Raw genomic sequence first — 24,426 nt, 5'->3', positions numbered from 1 at the left:
TTTATTCTTAGTGAGAGGACCAAGAGGTAGAGAACCCTGGCTGATCGGCTGGACTTTAGAGGTCAGGTTCCCTGCAAGGAGGAAAAGATGCTCTGTTGACATCCTTGCTAGGCGTACTAACAGTGTGCTGTGGTCTGGAAATATTTCTGCTGAGTCTTGGAGTGACACAATGAACCATACAAAGCCTCAAATTTGAAGTAAAGCAGCAAAATAAAAAAATCACTTTTGAAAGCTCTGTGGAAAGCCTTCAGAAAACCGCTTCAGTTTTTCAGTCTGTCTCATTCTTTTTCTGGCCAGCTTCGCATGTCAGAGATGAATGGGCATAGAAAGCTACAGCTTTGATTGATGCAGCACAAGTGGCTTCTTGTATACCACCAAAACCAGCGATTGCTTCAGCTCCCTGGACACAGATTAAATGTGCTGGGCCCCTGAAGAGCATTGCCTGAACCTGTCTTCCTCAGTGCCCTATCTGACTTGGTTTTCTAGTATGGCTTATTTTTCTTTGCTTCCAATTCCAAGCTGCTATTCCAGGATGAAAGCTATGTGAGGAGGAACAGAACTGTGGTTCTAGATAGCAAAAAGGACCAGAAGAGATTACACACAAGAGAAAGCCTTTGGGGCTGTAGGCTGCAAAAGTAGGTGTTTCAAGCTGTAAGAGCAGGAATGGCAACAGAAGAGGAATGGGTAGGCAGGCAGAGTACAGAAGGAGATAGTAAAATCTTTTAAGATGCCGCTACACTGCATGGTGGTCTGGTGGCTGTGAGTAAAGGCTATTGCAGGTTTTGTGACAGACCTGTTTGCTTTGCTTTCAAATGTGCAAATCACGAAAAATGCCCCCTGAATCTGTAATGTAAGCGCTTCTAAAACTCAGACTTTCACATGCTCCGAGTCTCACTGTCCCCTGTAAAATGAATGGCAAACTACTTCACAAATTCAGTCATCAACTTGGATAGGCTTTAATTAGAAAGTCTTTTGCATGGGGCTCTTTGCTGGTCTGAGCTGGTGATGACACTTCTTTAGGGCTGCATCGTCACTCAGCTGGTCCATGTCTATCAGCAGTAATGTACTTTTGCTATACAGGAGGCTGTATACAAGGGCAGATGATACATCTGCCTACCCTGTTGGTAATGCTCTCATTTAGTGGCCAAAGGCAGATCTGGAGGGAAGAAAATAAGGATGGGGCAATTATGCACTGATACTGCCTCTGGTCCTGCCTCCCACCTCGGCAATCTATTCATTAGTGACTTTCCATGTCAAGATTAGTGTCTACTAATCCTGCAAGGAATTTCAGGAATTTATCTAAATCTCTTGTGTAAATTTAAGTTTTGTGGTTGTACAAATCCTGTAACCACGTTTGAAAATTTAATTTAACAACACTGAAAAAGTTCCTGCTGTTGTTTATTTTGGCCCTGCCAACTGAATAATTAACATATGCTAGAATCGCTGACCAGAAATGTCCTATACTGTTGTTACAAGAGAAGCGTGTCCAGCTGACCACTGCTAGTTCAGACTGTGCTCATCAGTCTGTATGTGTATGGTTTTTCCTGATGTGCATCTCTGCATTTTCAATAAAGAATGAATGAATGCTGGTTTATTGGCTAGTGACTTAGTATTTCTTAACTCTTCATAGTCTGCTTTTTTTATTATGGTTCTAAGCAATTCAGTTTTGGTATATTTTACACCCTCCTCTGTACCCATTTTTCAAAATCATTCATGAGTCCTTAAGATGCAACAGGCTACAATAAAGTTCCTTTTAGGACATAGTCACCTTCATTGTTTGTGACAGTGAACTATTTATTTCTCCATTTCTTGTTCTTAACTAGACAATAATACAGAAATTTACCTTTTTTAATTTAATTTTTCTTTTCTTTGGGACACTCCAATGGATTTCCTTGTAAACATTTAAAAAATCCAAGTGTAAATCAGATCACCCTTGCCTATATACAGAGTTCCAGCCCATTGATGAGTGCCCTTGTTAAAAGCCATGTTTGCTCTTTACCTTATATTGTATTAAAATCTGATCAGGTAATAGGGCTTTTGTTGCATCCTTCGTTAGGAAAAGTTCTGATGTAGGAACCTCCTTAACAATACAGACCAAGAGTTTCTTTGGATTTTTTGGGTTGGGTTGTTTTTTTGCCATACTTCTGTCTTTTTTTTGACTGTTTTCTTTAAAAAAGCATAAGCAATTGGCCATACAGATCCTCGGGTAGGATTCCTGACTCTCAAGCTTGAGCAAAAATCATGAGGTGACTTCTATGCCATGGGGAAGGTTTTTCCAAATTTTCCTGCCTCCATATTTTACCTGTGTTTTTGTATCCTGCTTGCCAAAGTGTACTTTTTTTTTTTAAAAACTTTGCTTGGGCAGGTTTTAAGCTTTTTGCAGGATTACTTATTGCTACTACTTTTTAGTACAAAAAATTATTACTACTTTTTGCTTATTTCCACTTCACTGGGGTGCTTGGCCTTTGATAGCTTGGGAAGGAAAAAATTAGAAGAGAGTCTTTTTGAACTACTTTCCTTAAGCCTTGCCTGTTTTTCAACAGTGTCCATACTGCTTTTGAAGTATTTAATCACTTTAGTTGATTGTATTAATTTCATTGTACCTCTGTACTCTTGCTCCTGAAAGTTAACACCAATGTAATGGATTTTGTAGGGATGCTGAAACTGAGTACGCTTATGGTCATTATTCCAGAGCAGCTTTTCAGAGGTGGTATTTTATTTGAACCATGTCCCAAGCATTTCTCAAAATTAGTGAAGTCCTTTCCATCCTGCAGTTTCCATGATCATTGCAAAAAGCAGCCATTAGGATGTCTGAAACATCAGTCCCAGCTTTGTGTTCCACACCTGACATGGTAGTGTTACCCACCTGGCACAGGAGTACTTGAAGAATAACGTTTTACTGCAGCTACGTCAAAGGCTGCTCAGAATGTGTATGTTTTTTTCACCGATGTGACCTTGGGTCTGTTCTCCCAAGGCTGATGGCATTACTGACATTTATCATTGTAATTGCAAATCCCACTTTCTGTCAGGTGCCAGAAATTACTTGCTAGGGTGATCTTTCTCTTCACTTGAAATCCGTTACAATTATTTTTGTTAATAAATTAGAAACTTAAACATACTTTTTTAAAAAAATCATTGGCTGATTGACCGTACTAATCTATTTCCCAGTGTTTTGAGGGCAAACAGCAAATTCTAAAGATTTTTCGGCCAATTTCCAAATAGCTATTGCTGTGTGACGGTGCAGCTGCTGCTGCCCTCCAGTGGTTGAAATCTCTCTGTACTTGGGCTCCTTACTGTGGCTGCAGAGAAACTGAAGGCACCAGCCAGTGCAAAGTGAAGGCGTTTTCCAGAGACAGCCCGTAGATGTTTTCCTTGTCTCTTATTTAGCTAGATGTCTGCAACCAGATCCTGAAAAAGAGTGCTTTTAGGTATAACAAACCCTTTTCCTCATTGCTAACGTGAGCTGAGAATTATAGTTAACGTAAATAAGGATGTATTTGAGCTGTAAGACCACTAAAGGCTTGTTATTACAGGGCAGTAATGTATTTTTTTAAAAAAAGAAATTTTGGAAGTTTTCAGCTCGTGGTGTTCAATTCCTGTCTGGTGTTCCTTTGGCTGTGAAGCAGTAAGCCTCACTTTACTTTTGATTAAATAGGTATCTAAATTACAGAACAGAACCACTATATGCTGTATCTTTGCTGGTAAAAAAAACCCAAAACACCACAACAAAAAACCTGCAGTGAAAAAACAGGTCAGATCCCCCTCAGTCCCTGAGAGAAGTGGCCAAGTAGCAAATGTTTCTATAATCATTTGGGGCATCTTGTTGCCAGCATTGTGCTAGTTCATTCACAACATCGTGTAAACATACAGTTTGGAAAATGTTCATTAAAAATCAGAGCTTTTTAATAGTTTGTGGATTTTTCCATCTACAGCTTTATTTAAATCAGCATCTTATTAGTTCTCCGTGAAGCTCAAGAGGACAAGCTGATCTCTAGATCATTCTCATATAAGTCCTTCTGGACTACACAACTATACATTGGAAGTAAGGTTTCACACACTGCACAGCAAGCACTTACACAGCATTTGTGGTCTCCTCATTCTGTGTCATCTCCACAGGACATGGTTGAACACTTAAGAGAGGAAGGAAGAGGAGGACACTGTGGAAGAACCAGGGATGGGAAGCTGGGTGTTGGACCTCCCCAGTGCTGAGGACAGATTCCCAGGGTGGGAAGCCTTTCAGATGCTACATGTGGTTTCATCACCAGGAGGAATTCATTTGGGAGACCTGTGAGGAAGGCCACGTGGGTGTCCTCTGTGGGGCCATAAAGAAGGGCAAAACACAGGCTTTACTGTTACAGCCAGGAGACCTATTTTTAAAGCGATCACAAGGTGAAGACCGTTACAAAATGCTGGTGGCCTGGACTGAACCTCTGTCATAGCACTCTCAAAACTAGCCAGCTGCAACAAGGCTTTCACCATCACATACCAGGTTAACTTCAATAAGTAGCTAGCACACCTTGCCCTAGCACGTTCACCACCACCCCACCCCTACAAGGTCTCAAGGGTCCATCTACTGCTTGTACCATTTCTTCATACTCATCAGACTAATCCCTCTACTTCTCACCTCTGCTGCCTTCTCCTGGCCTCCTCTCATCCAAGACACTTCTCTCCAGATCCCTCCCCATTAGCTGCTCCCCTTAGAGCTATTTAACCACTTCACAGAACCAGCCACAGCTGCACCTTGTCTACATCAGCCAACCCGCTGCCCCTGAAGCCAGCCCACAGCTGTATGTTACCAATGTTAATTAACCCAGCTTCATTCCTCTACAATTCCCCCCTTTTTTTCTTTCCCTTTTTAACATTTCGTACCTTAGGTATTTAACAATCATCACAACCTTTTTACAAATAAACTTTTCATACAGTCCAGACAATTTGTCCCTGAACTCATACACATATCCTTTCCTCACTTTCATCTTGGGCTTTTCAGTTTCTGGGGGCTGATCACCTTTCTTCTCATCTGCTTTCCTGAAATCTGGGATTTTTTTTTCTTCAGAGGGAAATTCTAATGAGCTTATAGTATGTCATCCTTTCACCTCCTGGGTCACACCGGACAGTAACCTGAACGACCTTTTAACAGCAGTGGATCTAGAATACAGCACTAATACATTACTCTGTGTCCCAACAAGCTTCTCAACATCCTTGTGGTTGCTCTTTCTTCTACGACTGGAGACACCTTCAGCGAGCACATAAACGCTGGCAAGAATACCACCAGGCTGAGCAGCAGCAGCAACAACAGGAGCCACCCGTGGCACTGCACTGCTCCCGCGCCTTCCCCTGGTACAGCCATCACCGCTGTCTGGCCAGACCCGCTCTGGACCCGCCGCTGCTGCGGGCTGCTGCCACTTCAGGCCATGTACTCTGCCACTATCGCCAGTTACCCTCGGTCTCCACGGCAGTCAGGCTTCCTTCTCTTTGATCCCAACGGCTCAACTTTACAGGTGTCTGATCCAGATCCCCAGGCTCTTCCCGCCTATCCCAATGTGATCTGGATCGCAGGCTGTCCCCGCCTGTCTCCACTATGTTGGGCACCGCCGTCACTGTTCAAAACTTCAAATGTCCACTGACACAGCCATTATTGCTGTCACCACTCATTACACTCAGTCTCCTCATCTGAAGGTCCCGAGGTTGAGCCTCACACGGGGCACCGATTGTCGCAGCACTCTCAAAACTAGCCAGCTGCAACAAGGTCCTTTACCATCCCATACCAGGGTAACTCCAATAAGTAGTTAGCATGCCTTGCCCCGGCACAGCCACCAATCCCCCACAAGGTCTCAAAGGTCCATCTACTGTTCGTGCCATTTCTTCATACTCTTCAGACCAGTCCCTCTACTAACGTTGTCTAACACCAGTAATTTGTGTTTCTGCTTCCCAAAAGATGATCATTTCAGAACTTTCAGAATAAGGGTAAACAAAGGGAAACAGATGCTTGCTGGTTGATTTTGCATCCGCTCATTGATGCTGTTACCTCAGGAAAGAAAGCATGTGGTGCAGAACACACGTCTGGTTATTTGGAATTTTAAGCAGACTATTTCTAGCTGGCCTCAACAGTCAAATGTCCAGATGGCTTCTCAGTGATAAGAGGTACAGCTGCAACCACCGAGTCTCTTTATTTCCAGGGAAAAAATGTTACAACTGAAAATGATATGGCGAATCTTTCCCAAGGAGGTGACTTCTAATGTGACCATCTCATAAGATCAACATTTCTCATTTCAATTCATGCCTCTGATTTGGACTACCAGGTGGAATTGATATTTGGCAGTCTTCTGTCTGAGAAGCACCATTTTACAAAGGTAGGTCTGATCTTGCTTAAGCCAGTGGCCCTTGTATATGTCAGGACTGCAGCATGTGAAGTCAAAAGGATGGTAAGCAGTGTGTTTGACCGATCCAGATTGTAGTTTCTACATTTTTCACATGTTCTAAGAAGTGGGAGTCAGTGAAAAGAAAGAGGCTGAGCCATAACAGATTAGGGGGAAAAATAGAAGTGAAAAAGACCTACTAATTACACTTGATTCTTCAGCTGTCACAGTGGTGTAGTCAGCCTGATCTCTAAACACAACAAACATGAGTCATGAGAAAAACTGATTATACACCTGGGAGTAGGGTTTTACTGAGACCATAATTAAATTTATTAGGTTGCTCTCAAGCTCTGCAGGAATCAAGTACTAATCTCATTGCATTGTCTCTGAAGTATTCCCAGCAAAGATTTATGAACAGAGGCTGAAGTATATATGTAAGAGAAAATTTTCTGGAGACTCACAGGACTCATGCAAGTCCAGGAGTTTGGATGGACTAGATTGTAGGGTGTGAGCAGTTGAGAGGGTTTAATCTAGGATGTGGAAGGTTTGGTAGCTAGGAAAGTAGACTGGCAGGATGACAAGGGATAGAAGCCATTCCTTTTCTTCTGGGTGCATCATTTAATACATCCCAGACTCCCAATTTCTTCATTTTACTAGTAACTGTCACCTGCCTGTTGCAGAAGGATCTAACTGATTTTGTTTGTTTCTTCCTTTACCTGAGAGGAAAAAAACATCTTGTGTCATCCAAAATCCTAGCATGTAAGTGCCACCAAACCAGAAAGTTAGTAGAAGTATGACTCAGCATAGAGAGATTGGAGGTGCTAGAGAATGTATGAAATGGGATATAGTGAAAGGCAAAGATGGAAAGTGGGGGGTGTAGAAGATCCCTCTTGGCTGGGGTGTTCACTGAAGAAGATGGTCTATCACACAGAAGATGAGTAGGGAGTAAACTAGTCAATTATTTCTTGTCTATATCTGGAGGCTGTAGTTGCAGGAAGAGAATATTTCTGGTGACCACATAAAACAAGCTATGTAACAGTGATAGGTATTAGCAGCTAACAGTGACAGAAAAAAATCAGAGTCAAAAGGGTTATCAGCAGAAGTAATTCTGTAGCAGTTTCTTTGGTGATAGAAAGAATGCTGTCATACAAAGAAACCAAATATAATTAAGAAGCAAAATTGTATCTCAGAGAATATGATTCCATTGAACCAACTCTGATTGATTCTGACACTCGGGAACATCAGGTTGGGCAATGTACAGTGTATGAACTGTGGTAGGAAGCCCACTACTGCTGGTGGCCTTCCTAAATGTGAGTGAATCAGGCCCAGGAGGAGCAGCTCGGCACTGACAGCTGGCAGAGGGAAGACGGTTCAAGTATGATTTTACTGAATGTGAGATAATTTTGCCAAATCACTTTCAGGCTCTGTGATGTATTTTCTATTTCTTCTCAGCCCAAATGCTGTTCCTAACATTTAAGGTGCAGCCAGAGCAGACCTTCAGTACCCAAATCAGAATTTACTGCTATGATCTGTTGTTGCTGATCTCTGGTTTAAGGACATATTGGTTGTGCTACAAAAGTCCACCTCTTCCAGATAATAACAGTATCATTCACATTGACGGTAATTTTAAGAACATTTGGGCATGTCCTAATCATCGAAGGATCTGGCAGATAATGCCACTGTGCTGTGGTGACAGGGTATATGCAGGTCATTGGGTCTTGTTAAAAAGAAAGCTTGTTATGCTCCTTACATGCTTTAAAGCATTATAGGCAGATCAGTGGGTTTGGAGTTAAAGCATGAGTATGGGTGTGTATTTCGCCTGGTGGTTCATAGGCATGTGTCAGAAGCTGAGTACTGGGATGAGTCAGCACAGAAGTGTCATCAGATAAAAATAGCTCTAGGACACAGCAGGGTGTGGTAGTTACTAAGCAGATCATTACATGGTACATGGAGGAAAGTTCTGCTGTTCCTTCCCTCCCCATCCCCTCCCCTGTTCCCAGCCATTTCATCTTCCCTCTAGCTCCTACCTGCCTGGGTCACCGAGAGCTTACCCGCTTCAGCTCGGGTACAAGGGTCTGGGTCATGGCTGCAGCAAAGGGTCAGACGGCCCAGAGCAGCTAGTGGGGTTCCTGTAGATACCTCAAGTACGGAGCCCAGGCTCACAGCCCAGCTCTCTTCTCAGTCTTCTCAGCCTTCCAGGTGGCCATCAGAACTTCACTGCCCCGCGGTGGCCAGAGAGGCAGTGCGATGGTCAGGTGGCTGGCTGCAACGTACTGCCTGGGCTGAAGCCAACAGAGGCTAGAAGCAGCAACAGAGTGGCACAAAGCCTTCTGGGGACTGAATTACTGCCAGATTGTTCATTTCTGAAATAAGCTAACTGATTCTTGAAGGCTTACTCCTGACAGAATGGAAAAGCCATTCATTCAGCACAGAGAGTTTAATGGTGGGATGCCTAAATGTGAACATCTTATATTGCCTAAGTCTTCCTTCTAGCCTCCAGGTGCCCCCTCAGACAGAAGAAGACCTTCTGCAGATGCTGTGTAGTGTTTGCCAATCCCTTGGAGTTGTATCAGAAGTAGTAGGTCATCCCAGACAAAAGTACATGCCCTTGTGCAAGCAATTGAACCCATCCACACTGCCTTTTCCAGAGATCAACAATATGGTTCTTCACGGGATCCTTGTGTCTTCTTTTCAAAGAGAATATTTAGATAACACTTTTTCTAAGTGAAAGCCTAAATCTTGATGAAAATACAATGACACAATAATTCATATGGAGAGTTGCACCCTCAGGGGAGCAGCAACCTTCCCAGAGGTCCTTGGGATTTGTGCTCTCTGAAGGACAGCCAGGGAGCATCTGGCTAAAGCTGGTCATCAAGGGCTCCCCACATTCACCAGCTCTCACCCTGCCTGCTGGAGCTCACTGGAGGAACACCCTTGCTACCCACGATTTCTGTACTGGGAAGGCTGGATGCTGAGGAGGTGGTTCTGTACCCCTGTGTAGAGATTTCCCCTACCCACAGGTATGCAATGCCTTGCTGCTCACCAGTCGCTCTGAAATCTTCCTTTACAGCAGACAAGCACTAAAGTGAAAATAAGGAAAGAAGCATTTACTATGATGCTAACAACACATTTATTGTGTGCACAGAGCAGCAATAGCCAAGGCCCTTACCCCTGCTGCAGCATGGGAAGACCAGGCTTGCTGCTGTTGTGCTTGAGGGAGGGCTTGGGAGCTGCTTCCCGCAGGAGCGTGTCAGTGGGGAGCAGATGCCATCCTTCCATCCTTCTCAGGGAACAGCAGGATGAGGAAGCACAGCCCTGCCGGGGCTCTCTTCCCCACTCTCTCCATTCCAGGTCTGCTCCTTGCCCTCCCCATTCCACTTCCCAAGTCAGGAACAGTCTGGCTCTTGCACCTTGTTGCGGGACCACAAAACCAGCTTTGCCTGCCGAGCTCAGAAGACTTAAATGGCTCTGCATGTACAGAAATTGAAGAAGTATGTTTACTCAGCTTTGTAGATCGAAACCAGAAGGTTTCATCATCTGTTCCCTGCAGCTGTCCAGCCACTCATACAACCTTAAGGCTAGGATTTCCCGTTCAATCAAAATCCTTGTCCCAGCACTGTCAAGTTATCCCCAGGCAGATCCAATTCAAATGCAAACCTTGTAGACCAGCCCCAGAAAGGTTTCCCATGATTCACACCTTAATCTGGTATTCACTTTTAACACTCCTCCAGAGGACTGCTGATCCCCGAAGTTAACTTCAGAAAGCACCTGGCAAGGTAAAGCGACCTCCCCTCCAAATAGAACCTGGTAACAGCCGTTGTGGCATTAAACAGTAGACAAGTCACTACTGGCATTAGATACCTGCCTGGGTATCTCAGTGCATTACTGCTTTATACGCTGCAACTTATGTTTTATATAAGCATGATGGAAAGTGATAGTCATACCTGATACATATCGCCTGTGCAGTTTATACTGTATGTTCTTTACAGAGTCTGGAACAGGGACCGCAGAACTCTGTGTTAACAACGGTGTGTCAGCGAACGCCTTCAGCCCTCGCTTAAAGATACGCCATGACAAAGAGTTTCCTTGCCATTCAACGAGCTTTTTGGTTGTCCTAGTTACAGGATTTTATTAGATTTTTCAGCTCTACAAGAAAATCTGAGCAACTTTATCAAACTTTGAAGTTATCCCTGCTCTAAGCAGGGAGCGGGACTAGATGACCTTCTTCCCACGTAAATTTTTCTGTGATTCTAAAATGGTGACAGGTGTGAAAAGGAGAGGAAAAGGAACAATGGTACATTTCAAGGATAAATTGAAACAAATTGGGACTTACCAAAGGGTCTTGTTGAAGTGTCTTCAGAGAACACATATCCCTCTGGGGTATCAGGCAGAAGCCATTAAATTAAATTCAGCCTCACACAGTGTGTGTGAGGTTGGTTTAATTTAAACCCTCCTAGGGCTGTGACATGAGGGATCTCTCACTCTCAGCAGGGACAGGCCCGGAATATAAAATCCAGGAGTCTTTGTGGTTGCTGGTGACTCAGCTAAGGATGCTATTTTCTCTAGGTGTTACATATACCTTGTGATTAAGCAGCTTTCCCCTAAGAAAACTTTTCAGTGGAATTAATGCTTCTATTTTCATTGAAAAACTTTCTTTGAATAGTTTTACCTGCTGAAAAAGTTCCAGATTTTTAAGAACTTGGAATTAATTTTTCACTTGGCAGAAGCCTTTTTCTGTGAAAAATGCCAGCCTGCTTCCAATGTGAACTGGAAATTTTATTATTTATATTTAGACTTTTCAATGTATTTTAATTGCACTAATTATATTGATTCTGTATTGTATATGTTATATAATAACAATTTGTTTATGTTCATTGCAGTTTATAGAATTATGGTATATGTCACAGCTGGAACAGAGTGCAGCCTATGGGATACTACAGGTGATAATCAGAGGGCATTTATTGGGGGGGAGGAGGAGGAGAACAAACTAGTTTTGGGATGGAGCTTAATACATTTCCTACGGATATAATGTGATGACAAGACATGCAAAGCTAGGGTCTGATGGCTCTGCAGTCTTGCGCTCCCGTGCCGTGTTTCATCCCTCTCAGCATGACAGGTGAGAGCCATGTCCCTTAGAGCCCAGGTGGGAAGCACTCAGTTGTTGCAGGATGGAATCACAACTAACGCAGACCACAATGCCGAGCATTTCATTCAGCTCACACAATGCAGGACTACACGGTATTCTGCTGTACAAGGTTTTGCTTTGTATTAAAGTGCACAGTCCGGGCTTTGACCGCTACGCTCGCTCAAGGTTCTGGGATGGTTTTTCTTTGCCATATTCAATTTGCTAATCCAAACGCTGACCAGACATTACTGTGGACAAATGGGCTCTCGGTTACTTCAGCTGGCTATCTGCATGTCAGCTGGCTGTATTCTTCCCTTTCTCCATGAGCTGTTGTGCAGTTGGTGGATCATACCCACCAGTTACCGGGCGGTGGGTGAAGGGGAGCTGCCTTTCAGCAGCTTGTGCGTGATCCTACCTATCAATCAGGCTTGCAACTCTTGAGGGAATCTTATTTGTGGGGTTAAATCGTGAAAACAAATTTAATGTACAGATAACACTGGCAATTCTTGCGTGTCCAAAGGACCTAAGGAGAAAGGCAGGAGGCGTAAGAAAAAAAATGACTCTCCAAGAAACCATGCCTTCCTACCCCGCGGCACTGAAACGGGAACCCGCCTGCCGTTTCCCCACTGCAGGTTTAATCTTCCTTATTCCGCATCTTTTACTGCCATCTACCGGCTCTGGCTGAACGGACTCATCGTGGGGCCTGGAATAAATCTCTCGGTTTTACTCTTATTTACCTAAGAGCTAAAAGTTGTGATAAAACCATTATTTCTGCCGGCCTTGGGAGGTTTGTCTTCCTTTCTGTTTTAAATGTGTTTGATTCCCTGTTAGCTTTTCAGCACGGATATATAGAAAAAAGGCTTTTTGGCTCAATTGGCAAGAGGAGGTGCAGCAGTGTAGCAGCCTTTCCTGCATGACCTGACAATGCTCCTTGCAGGATTCCTGCGTGAGCTTGGAAATTCCTGGGAAGAAGTAAGGAAACGGGCTAGCTGTGTATAGCAGGGGAATGGGACTTCTCGCTTTAATAGGAACTGGCTTGCTCTGCATTACCTAAGACAACGCTGAATACGTCATGTGTTCTGAGGAAGGCAAATTCCATCACCACCTCACATCTTCTTGCAGTGGTGGTCTGGAGTGAAGGGGAATGTCCCGTATGTTCATGAGGATGCCTGGCATTCACCCTCAAAATTGTAGAATCACAAACCACCTGAGGTTAAAGCAGGAGATCTGGGTTGCTTCTGTCAGCAGGGTCCCTCATGAGACAGCTAGCACTTCATATGGTGTGGAACAGCAGTGTACTGACAAGGGACCCACAGAGAGAAGGCTTTTTGGAATGGATTAACTGAGAAATGCAGCGCTTGTGCAACGGCAAGCTCAGGCCCTATCTGGGGCGAAGTCATGGCTAAAAAAAAGAAGATGATCCGGAAAAGCCAAACATTGTTTCAGCATTTTGAAAACAAAAGAGTTTTGCATTTCTTATTTTGAAGCAATGCTTTTTTTTTTTTTTTTTTTTTTTTGGAAAAGAACAAATGCCACAGCCTTCCCAAAGTGTAATTTAAAACAGGGCTTTACAAAAGGGGCTGAAATGCATCTTGAGTGTCAATCTGGGAGCATTAGTTTTGTGGCCTAACCTGCAGCCAGGACTAGCAAAAGGGCTCCAAGGACCTTGAAGCTCTTTCAGGTGAAAGAAAGCAACTGTCTCCTTGGACAACAGTATCCTGCAGTGCGACTCTCTTTATATGTGCTGTCAGGCAATAACATTCAGGTTTCATCGTTTCAGGAAACTAGCTGCAGGTAATGTTCTAACTCTCTAATTAGTGTCATGTAAATGATCAGATAGGCATTAAGTCAAGCAGAAATCATTCAGAAAAGGCTGATGCTTTGATTTTTGCTGTTTATGAAGGGAAGCAAGATTGGATGGATTTTTATCATGGTTAGCCCTTGATGTATTTCTTCTCCTGTCTTACATGCAACCATTAGGTGAGCCCACCTGAATGCACCAGCAGTCCTGGTGTCAGAACAGAACAGGAGAGCAGGCTCCAAATCCAGCCTTTTCCATGTTGGTGCAACATAACCTCCCCAGCCTTGCTATCTTGGGCTGTCAGTCCGCTGGGAGCTGTTTTGAGTCCAACAACATTTAGCTCATGTTGCAACACAGACAGGAGGCATTCCTGGAGCATTTCACAGGGTCCTCTAAATGCCTAGTGAAAAGGCACTGTATTAGATCACACCTTAGACACTTCTCTTTTTACTTGACAGAGCAGACTTCTTCTTTGGAGCTCTGGTTTGCTTTAATGCAACTTAGGTTTAAACTAAATGGGATTTTTGCCACCCCCACGGAGCCTGACACTTGCTTTTATGAACAAAGTTTTGAACAACTTAGCTATCAGCACGTCTCCTGCCAGGCAGAGTTGCCACCTGCTTGCAGATACACACCCTGCAGGCCAGGGTAATTTTTCTTTATTCCAGTGCTTTGTTTCCTAATTATAAATGTTTTGCACTGGCTTAGACAATTCACTTCATCACTTGCCACTTTTAAAAACTCTTTCATGACATGCCATAAAACCTTGAACTGACTATGTTCAATGTATCTCCCAACCATCTTCCCTGCAGGAATGTGTCGTCATATGCTGCATGATAATTACTGGGAACAGACTCAGAGGAAAAGGAGAATGCTTGTTTCAGAAGATCAGGCCCCAGACTTAAGAACCGAATCTCAGTGTCCAAGTCTGCTTTGACACATGCTTCCTCCACAAAACTTCCCGAGGACAAGAAAGAAAAAAAGCTGACGGCATACTCAGGAGCAGAGAAGGAATTTATTAACTCTATGGTCTTCATTAGCCATGAGAGGCAAAAGGAGAATCCAGTGCCACAGGCAGATCTCACAGCATTATTCATCTTGGTATAGCATTACATTTAATTACAAAGCCAGGATACTCCTGGGTAGACACCTTCCCCTGAGTGTGTTACTCTGTGTCAGAGGCTAGTTTACATTCCTTTTACGCTTTTCCACTCATAACCCCCTCATCCTTACTGTCATTGTATGAATTTCTATAGCTATACAAAGACTACCACTTTAGGAAAGATTACAAAGGCTCTTGACTTCAGAAACAACCACAAAATGCAAGGGAGAGACCATTTCCAGGAGAGATGCTGGAGGACACGACAATATTGTTCTCGTGTCCCCTAGGGAGCACAGCATGTTCTGCACCTCTCCGTTATTTTTTATCTCAACCCTTCTTACTGACTGTACTGAGCTGAGCTGCTTACGCTGAGCCTCTGCCTGGGGTTTGATCTGTGGCTACGAAGGATGTGCTGGGTGTAGTTCTCTGTGTGTGTGGTATCTGTGTTGTATGTGCAGACGAAGTTGTGAATGTGTGGTTTGCGGTGTGTATATGCGGCTGAGGAATGGATTTACGAGTTGAAATTTAGGGACTGTGTTCTATACTTGTTTGCCACGATAACACAAATTACAACTTGCAAAGTCCTTTGCAAATGTAGACGTCTTGTTCCTTTGCCAGTGTAGACATCTTGTTCCTTTGCCTTCTCGCAGAGCCAACAGCTGGCTGTCATCCAGTCTTTTTAAAATGGTAAATAAACAAAGATCCGGAAGCAAGTCGGTGTGACTGTCACTACACAATTCAGTGCTCTAGTGAGCTAATTTCTTATCTTGATAAGGTCCTTCCAGCTATACTTTATACTCCTTAGAATAACACTGCCTATTGTGCATTTGTCTTGTGTCACGTTAACCCCTAAGACACTGCCAGAAGCCTTGGCTGGAGCAATGATACAAAGGAGCATCCAGAGAACAGGAATGGAGAGGGCAGACCCCCCTTCGGCAGGGTAAGGTGGCAGGACTGACCAGGGCAGAGTCAGCAGCAGCTCCCCAGCCACCCAGCGAGCCTGAGAATGGCTCTAGCAAGCAAATGCTGAACTCCTTCCTCAAGTTTCTTTATTAAAAGTCATATTTGCATGGTAGTACATAGTATTTAAGCCTAGTCAGCTACCCAGTTTTTGACACACTTGGGTACCTGATCAAAACTTTTTAGATGTCGATCCATCAAGAGAAATTTTTCCTTCACTGGCTGCTGGTCAGCTCCTTCATTTCTTAGAAAAGAACTTTTCATTCTTCAGCAGCGGCAGCTTTTTGTGAAGTTCATGTCTTTCAACTTTGGCCTGAAATCAGGTTCTTCATATCTCACAGATAGCCAAATAATCAAAACTATTTTGCTCATAAGTTTTTCTGTATTCTACAACACACAGATCTTGATGGAAATTGTTGCCAGTCCTTCCATCTGGAATGATCCAAAATTGCTTATAAACGATAACTCTTAGGTACCTTATCCAAGTTTGAACCACATACTCTGTGTGGTAGAACACAGCAGTCCTAAGAGTGAATTCAATCCAACACTTTGCAGGTTAGTGCCAAGCTGTGGGTTATTTTGGGATGGATTGTTCTTTATTTGCCATGCTGAAGCAGGTGCACTGTATGTAGACTACCAATGTACTTATTTAACATAGTCAAATGGATATTTTGAAGTATTTTTAAAATTTTATTTTGCCTAAAATTATTAATGAATGTGATCTCAATTCATAACATTGTCCCATACGAATTCTTTTTCCCCCCAGGTCCAGCTTCACCGTTCTCAGAGCAGGCTGGGAGGTGCTTGCAGGTCAACATGAAGATCAAGGGGCAATGACTTTTGGAGCCTTTGTTATTTCTTTACCACAGTATCTTTGTTATATTTCCCAAGATCACCTTCCACAGCTTTAATGGGAAAGATATTTTTTACTTGCCTCTTATGTCATTATTTAATGTATTCTGGACACTGGTTGGTGGAGCAAGCAGCATTTTGCATTTCACCAGTGTACTCTGCAGACATTTAATCTATAAACCGTTTTGATTCCTTCTAGATTAAAGGATTTACAAGACTGTCAATACTTGCCATTAAAGTAAGTGTAAGTTGTTTTTTCTTAATAAAAGCTCTCAAAAAAAACCCCACCAAAGCCCAACCCCAAACAACTAGCTGGATTTTGTAAAATTGCCTTCAGACCAATATTAAAGATCGTACTTGAGAAGTAGCTGTTGACAATATAAAATGCAAGGTAAATGTAATTACAATCAATCAATCCTCTACATTTTAGATCCATCCATACACTTAGGGCTTAATTCCAAGCCCATTTTCCTACTGACTTGGTAGATCAAGTGCCACATATTTTAGTTTATTTTTCTCTGATTTGTTAAACTTGCATTTAAATAAATGTTATTACATTAATTTTTCAATAAGGAAGGTAAGTAGAGAGTATAAATGACCTGCCTGTAGTAGAACACTGTGCTATAATTTTTATGACAACGTCAACACAAGCACAGGCTGCAGTGAAGATAAGGTCCCAATTACACCGAATGTGTATAAGAGCACACTAACCATTTATAACTTGAAGAATTTATGGCTTAAATTCAGGCTTAAGGCCCAATAAAACTTTTACTTGTCTAGCTAGACCTGGGTAGATCAGGGTTTTCCATTTTAAAGGAAGTTCTGCAGCTTTAAATGTCTCTCCTTTCCAAAACTGGAAGAAAAAGGAGTATTTCTATATGTATTTTATAAAATACATCCCCAGAAAAATACTGTTTACTGTGAAAAAAAACCCCACAAACATTTAAACATTTTTGTATTACAAAATTTCAGTATGTGAAATTATTTGGAAATTCTATATTGAAATGTTAGTTTCTGCAATTATTGAAACAGAACCTTTCCACTTTGCTGAAAGGTGCTATCTCAATTTTTTCCAAGAAATACAATTACAGAAATTAATTTGTATTTGCAAAATGTTTCCGCTTTGGTGAACACGGCATTTTCTAATTACAAAACCTGATGGCGCAACCTGCTCTTTGCAATAGCCTGTTAGATCAGCACACCCTGTTACAGACAGGTGAACGCAGCCACCTGCATATCATCCACTGTGTAGAATCCTCAGAAACCCTGTTTTCCCCTCAGATTTCTCAATAGAGCGTGAGGCCCCTAAAGAGCTCATTTATAAGTAGAAAATGTTATTCATATCCATAAATCACCAAATAGACTGCCTATCTCATCTAGAACTCCTATGGCATACCCTTGCCAATTCCCAGCACTCCAATTCACTGGGGTTGGTTTAAAATGATGAAATTTTTACAACGATGAAATTTTTACAACAACGATGAATTTTAGCTCTTCTGATCTGTCTTGTGGTATTTAAGCCATAAACGCTACATTTCAAGATCTTTCACGCAGCCAGCAAAGAGTTTCTGCACAAAGAAATGAAAGCACAGATTTTTCAGGGTACCACAGGACTCCAGAAGCTAGGATTGTAAAAGACAGCCCTGCGGGACTGGGAAGCGGAGCTGGCTGCCTGGGCTGCCCACACAGAGCAGGGATTAGTCACTGAAAGAAAAATTCACTGGATACGACGAACAACAACGTACGCTCACCAGCGGGAAGCAGCGAGGTAAGATGCGGTTCAAGCCCAGCCCCTCCAAGGAGGCCAGGCTGTCGACACAGCGCTGCAGCGAGATGTCTCCTCTCACTCGGGATCTGCAGCCGCAACCTCCCCTGAAGCCAGGGACACAAAATAGCCCCATAAAATAGCTCCCGTGCTCCCATGCTACACGTCCCCGCCTCACGCAGGTGTCTCATGTCCCACCCAACTCATAAAGGCAGCAAGTTCCATGGAAGAGAAATGCATGTACGTTCAACATAGCTACCCAGAATCAGTAGGTGCTTGAAAGCAGTAGCATTAATCTATTTTTACCTCCGTTCCCCACTCCCAGAATGGAGATGAAAATCCCAGCTGTTTGCACATGATGCTGGATAAAATATGTTAATACTTGTGACCCATGGGTACATCACGGTAAAAGCCCCACAGGATCCTGAAGAAAGAAGGGAATGAATAGTTCTGCATCTATCTGAGGGTTATATAATATGCATTAAATAATAGCTTGAGCTGCAAATCGAGCGAGGGGGATGAAAGGGACTACTGAAATACAGCTCATTTGCTGAAAAAAGGCAGGATCCTGTGGGAAGAGGAATATGTGATCATCTACTTGAGAAATATATAATTATCCCTACACTTAAAGGAGCTGAACTTAAAGCTTATAAGTAACCTCATTCCTAGTTTTTCATAACTTTTCCTTGCTTAACTTCGCAGCTTTGCTGTCTTTTGTCGAGTGGGTTTCAGTTCCCTTCCAAAAGTAAAACAGCAATAAACCCCAGTCTGGGGAACAGAACTTTTGTCCCACACAGCCACTCTGCCCAAGCTGAGCGAGAAGCAGGTCTAGCTCCTCAGGGCTCCAGCTCAGACACCTAACTCTCGGTGAGCCGGAGCGGCGGCAGGCAAAGCACATGGAGCACAAATCGGGGGGCTATGAAACACCCACCAGGCCTTTCTTCTCTCTCTCAACCAGTTTTCCTTTGGCTTCTTCTGCCCGTAGCATTTCATCCCCTTCCGACAAGTCTCTTCACCCTGGACGTTTCAGTCCCTGGTTTTGCATTTGGCAGACCCCGTGCCCCCCAGCCACCCTCTGCTTCCTGCCTTTCACAGCTTGGGCAGCAGAAGGGACATGCAAGAGCACCCAACAGGATAGTCTTCTCTCTCCAGTCACCAGTGACTGGTGCCACAGTGCCCCAGAGGAACTGTAGTTGCAAGGGTGACCTGCTCAGCTGTCCCCAGCTGTCCCATGGTGCTCACGTGGGAGCAACAGACATGGGATTCAAGCAGCAGGCAAGAGCTGGAGCGTGCTCGGCGCACCTCCAGACGGCACCTTCAGATAATTTCTCTACTGACCTTGTGCTAAAGGTGTTTTTTCAGAAGTTGGTGAAATTTGATTGCTAGTAGTTTTGAGGGGTGGTTTTTGTTCTCCCCCCAAACAGGTACTGTAAAACATGTATCTCTATCACAGCTCAGTGTCAGCTTTCCATTCAAAAGCACAGAGTCACTGCAACTTAGAAAGCCAAGTCCTAAACCAAATTAAAATAAGGAAAAAATTGTCCCTCATCTCATTGTCAGGACTGAGTATCTTTCGCTGAACTTTTTGGACGAGAAGTACAAATTTCAGTCCAAGCTATACAGTTTGGCCAAGTTATGAGCAACTTAAACAGTATGTTTAAGACTGGTATTTCCACCACCAGCAATGTCAGAAGGATGCTGTCAATGTGCTATGGATCTATTATTTAGGAAAGAGAGCCATGAAAATATTTTTTAGAAATGTCTAGAGATTTCTAGACACTTTCAAAGAAAATGCATCTTCTGCAAACAGTGTTCCTTCTGGGGGCGATGGTCAGGGCATGGGGGCCCAGGTGGTGTTCTCTTCAACCCTGCTGATGAGGGGAAAGGGTGCAAGGAGGAAGAGGAGACAACTGTGTGTCAACTGGTTGAGGAGCTGGGTCAGCGACAGGGGTTTGGTTTCTATGACACCATATGGGATCAACGTCTGCTTGGGAGAGATAGGATCCACCTCACTAAGCAGGACAAAGGCATCCTTGCCAGCAGGATGGCTGACCTGGTGAAAAGGGCTTTACACATGGAACGATGGGGGAGGGAGAGTCGCCAGCAGCCCTGTGAGGGAGCGATGCACAGGGCTGACGAGCAAAGGGGCTGGGAGATGTGAAGAGGAGGGAAGACAAAATCAACAAATCAAGGCTTAAGGCAAACTCAAGAATTTACATGCAAACAAGGAACTGCTGACAGGGCAACATTATGGAATAAAAACCCAGACCATTTGTGGGAAAACGAGCATGCTGGAGTACACCTCTCTGAAGTGCCTGTGCACCAATGCAGGCAGCGTGGGGAATAAACATGGCGAGTTAGAGATGTGTGTGCGGTTGCAGGGCTGCAGTCCCATGGGGATTACAGAGGTGTGTTGGGATGGCTCCAGTGACTGGAGTGTTGCAATGGAGGGATACAGGCTCTTTAGGAAGGACAGGCCAAGAAGACCTGGAGTTGGCCATTATGCAAGCAGCTGGAGTGCCTGGAGCTCTGCTTGGGGATTGATGATGAGCCAACACAAAGATGTGAGCAACGCAAGGATTAAAGAGCAGGCCAGTGTGGGTGACACAGTAATGGGTGTCTGCTGTCGGCTACCTGACCAGGAAGAACAAGCAGATGAGGCCCTGTACAAACAGCTAGGCACAGCCCCATGTTCTCAGGCCCTGTCCTCACGGAGGACTTTAGTCCTGGAAGAGCATCGATGACAATGTCCTGACCCAAGTGACAGAGGAGCCAATGAGGCAGATGCTCTGCTGGACTGCATACTCATGGACGAGGGGCTCACTGGGGATGTGAAGGTTGAAGGCAACCTTTGCTGCAATGACCATGAGACGGTAGAGATCCTGGGAGGAGGGAGCAGGGCAAAATACAAGCTCACGACCCTGGAGAGCGACAAGACTTCAGCATCTTCAAAGATTTGCTCAGAGGAGTCCCATGGGATAAGGCTCTGGAGGGAAGATGGGCCCATGAAAGCTGGTTGATATTCAGCAGTTACCTCCTCCAAGCTCAAGAGTTATCCATCCTGATGAGCAAAAAGTCAGGCAAAAATGTGTGGATGAACTAGGGGCTCCTGGCCCTCAAAAGGGAAAGGCCACCCAAACTTAAACAGAAGCATACAGAGGGTGGGAGCAAGGATGCGTAACTTGGGAGGAATACAAAGACAAGCCCAAAAGGAATTGAACCTGGTGAGGGATGTCAAAGGCAACAAGGAGGCCTTCTACTAGTGCATGGGTGACAAAAGGAAGATTATGGAAAATGTAACCCCACAGCTGAATGAGACTGGGGAGCTGGTGACAGGGAACATGGGAAAAGCTGAGGTACTAAATGCGCCTTTGCTTTGGTCTTTACTGGCAAGACCTGCCTTTAGGAATCCCAGGTCCCAGAGGGCAGAGGGAAAGGCTGGAGCAAGGAAGATGTACCCTTGGTGGAAGAGGATCAGGTCAGGGAATGTTTAAGCAAGCTGGACATGCATAAGTCCATGGGCCCTGACGGGATGCACCCACAAGTGCTGAGGGAGCTGGCAGATGTCATTGCACGACAACTGTCAATACTGCCTGATTGATCACGATCATGGCAACTGGGAGAAGTGCCTGAGGACCTGGAGGAAAGCAAGTGTCACTCTTATCTTCAGTAAGGGCAGGAAGGAGGACCCAGGCAACTACAGGCTGGTCAGCTTCACCTTGATCCGTGGGAAAGTGATGGAGCAACTAATTCTGGAAACCGTTTCAAGGCACATGAAGGACGAGAAGGTGACTGGGAGTAGCCAGCATGGATTCACCAAGGAGAAATCATACTTGACCAACCTGATAAACTTCTATGATGAAATGACTGGCTCGGTAGACAAGGGCCTAACAGTGGATGTTGCCCACCTGGCCTTCAATAAGGCTCTCAACATGCTCTCCCTTAAGGTCCTCACAGAGCAGCTGTTGAAGCGTGAGCAGACAGTGAGGCTGAACGGCTGGACGCAGAGGGTGGTGATAGTAGCACAAAGTCTAGTTGGAGGCCAGTTGACCTCAGAGGTCAATACTGGGTCCAACACTGTCCAACATGTTCATTAATGATCTGGATGGTGGGGCGGAGCATACTCTCAGTAAGTTTGCTGACGATACAAAACTGGGAAGAGTGGCCAATAGGACACAGGGTCGTGGTGCCACGCAGAAGGAACCTCAACGGTCTGGGGAAACGGGATGACTGGAACCTCATGAAATTCAGCTAGAAGGGTGAAGTCCTGCACCTGGGGATGAACAACCACAGACACCAGTACATGCTGCGGGCCACGCATCTGGAAAGCAGCGTTGCAGAAAATGATCTGAAGGTCCTGGTGGATACACCAAGTTGAAGATGAGCTAACAGTGTACCCTTGCTGCAGAGAAGACTACCAGTATCTTAGGCTGCATTAGGAGAAGTGTTACCAGCAGGTAACTCCTCCACACTGGTGAGGCCATACCTGGAGTACTGTGTCCAGTGCTGGGCTCCCCAGTACAGGAGAGACACCGCCACACTGGAAAGGGTGCAACGAACAGTCACGAAGATGATGAAGGGACTGGAGCATCTCTCCTAGGAGGAAAGCCTGAGCGAGCTGGGACTGTTGAGAAGAAAAGGCTCAGGGGGATCTTAGAAACGAGTATAAATACCCGAAGGGAGGGTGCAGTCCCTGCCAATCTCAACGAATCTGTGATTCTGTACTGTTCTAAATTTTATAAAGTAGTTATTTACAACTAGTTGACAGGAAGTACTCAGAAAATGTAGGAGATGCAGAAATTGGTCTCCACATGGAAGTTACGATTTTTTATTACCCAGCTTGGAGGATTAATGACTTACAACATAATTTTTGAAAAGAGATTGAATACTGAAGCAGAGGAAATGTATTACCAATTGTCAGCAAGAAAAGGAAAAATGAGACTACTCTGATTCTTGCGTTTTCTTATTATTAAAATACTGGAAAAAATAGAGGGAAACATTGCCAGTTTTCTACAAAGGAATGGAACAAAGCACAGTACGCTTCCAGAGCTGTATACTGTAAATTTTTGTTGAATGGGCTTTTCAATAAAACTCTAGAATTAACTTGAGGAAGAAAAATTAATAACTTCATTGAAAACAAATCTGATGTCTCAAGTGCATCCGTGTGTCTGAATTTTGGTAACACATTTGACTTAGCGTAATAAGCCTTCCTCTCAAAATTGATTCAAATGAGCAACCTCTTAGAAACTTTCACGTACCGTGAAAACGTAGAACACAAAGTGATGTAATCTTAAAATAACGGAATTAACATAGAGCGGGGGATTAAAAACTGTGGGACCAAAAAGATTTTTTTCTCTTATGTGTACAGTGGGATGCAGTGATGAGAACTGTAATAACAATTTCCACCCAGGGTTTAGAAGATGGTGTAAGTAATGGAATTGGGAGCAGCAATGCCCGTGTGGGTGGAAATACCTCCGAATGCTCCGAAAGCGTTTTGAATTTCAAAACAGCTCTCTAGCGCGTTACCAGCCTGCGGAGCAGCTAAGCCCCAGCCTGTTTGCCGCTGTGGGAGGGTCCGCGTCATAGCGTGTTCGTGGTTTTCTTTTGGCTCTGACATCTGTCAAAGCCAGGTTCAAGGTTCCTGGGGAGTTTCAGTGCGGGAGGCCTCCTCCAGTCCAGCCCACGCGCTGAGGCGTGCCTCGCAGCGAGGCTTCAGCCGGGGCTGCTTCGGGGCTGCTGCTGGCCGTGCTGCCCCAGGGGCGTTCAGCAAGGGGTGCCCACCACCGACCCTCACTTTTGTCCTGAGAACCATGAAGGAATTGGCCAGAAGCGGAGATCGGGAGGGGGTGCAAGGCGACCACCCTGCACGACGCGCTCCTTGAGTGCGCGGGTTCGCAGAGGAGCGAGGCGGAACTTGCGGAAAGCGAAGGTCGGTGCGTGAAGCTGCACCTCAGGCGTCGCTCTCGCCGGGCAGGGGGACACGAGGCCGAGGCGGCTGGGAGAAGCGGGGCGGCGGGCGGCCGGGCTGCCACGGCAGCGGGGACCCGGCCGGGGCAAGGAAAGGAGGCGGCAGCGGGACAGCGGGGGTGACGCGAGGTGTCACCAGCGGTGCAAACTGCGGGACGCCGCGGGAGAGGAAGCCCCGGCGCGGAAAAGCTGACAAGGAACGGCGCGGGAGTGGCACCGCCGGCGCGCGCACCGCCCCCTCCCCCCAGCACGCCCGTGTCTCCCTGAAAGCGCAGGGGCTCACGCGCGAAGCACCGGGCGGCGCCGCGCTCCCACGCGCCGCTGCGTCAGTGCGCGCGTACGGCCACCCACACGCGCACCCCGCGTGGCGAGGCGGGGGGGGTGGGGTGCGGCTGCGCGCACCCACGGACAGGGATGTGCGTGCACGCGCGGCGCTCAGCCCCACGCCGCCCCCGCGGGCACGCGCCCTCCTGTGTTACGCAGGCGGCCGCGTAAATA

The 24,426-nt window shown here is 45.1% G+C and overlaps 1 long non-coding RNA gene across 1 annotated transcript; it reads right to left on the bottom strand.

The window, feature by feature from the left end:
- Window positions 1-110: 110 nt before the first annotated feature.
- On the bottom strand, window positions 111-24,408 carry LOC308065599. The gene is made up of 3 exons (XR_013928807.1): window positions 4,077-24,408; window positions 3,295-3,408; window positions 111-1,156 (listed from the first exon to the last, which is right to left on the bottom strand). It is a non-coding gene; the product is annotated as an uncharacterized lncRNA (long non-coding RNA).
- Between the last annotated feature and the right edge of the window lie 18 nt (window positions 24,409-24,426).

Source organism: Falco punctatus (genome assembly GCF_963210335.1).
Source record: "Falco punctatus genome assembly, chromosome: 6".
Taxonomy (NCBI): Eukaryota; Metazoa; Chordata; class Aves; order Falconiformes; family Falconidae; genus Falco; species Falco punctatus.
Note: the sequence above shows the minus strand (reverse complement) of the source record. Positions and strands in the feature narration are given on the sequence as shown.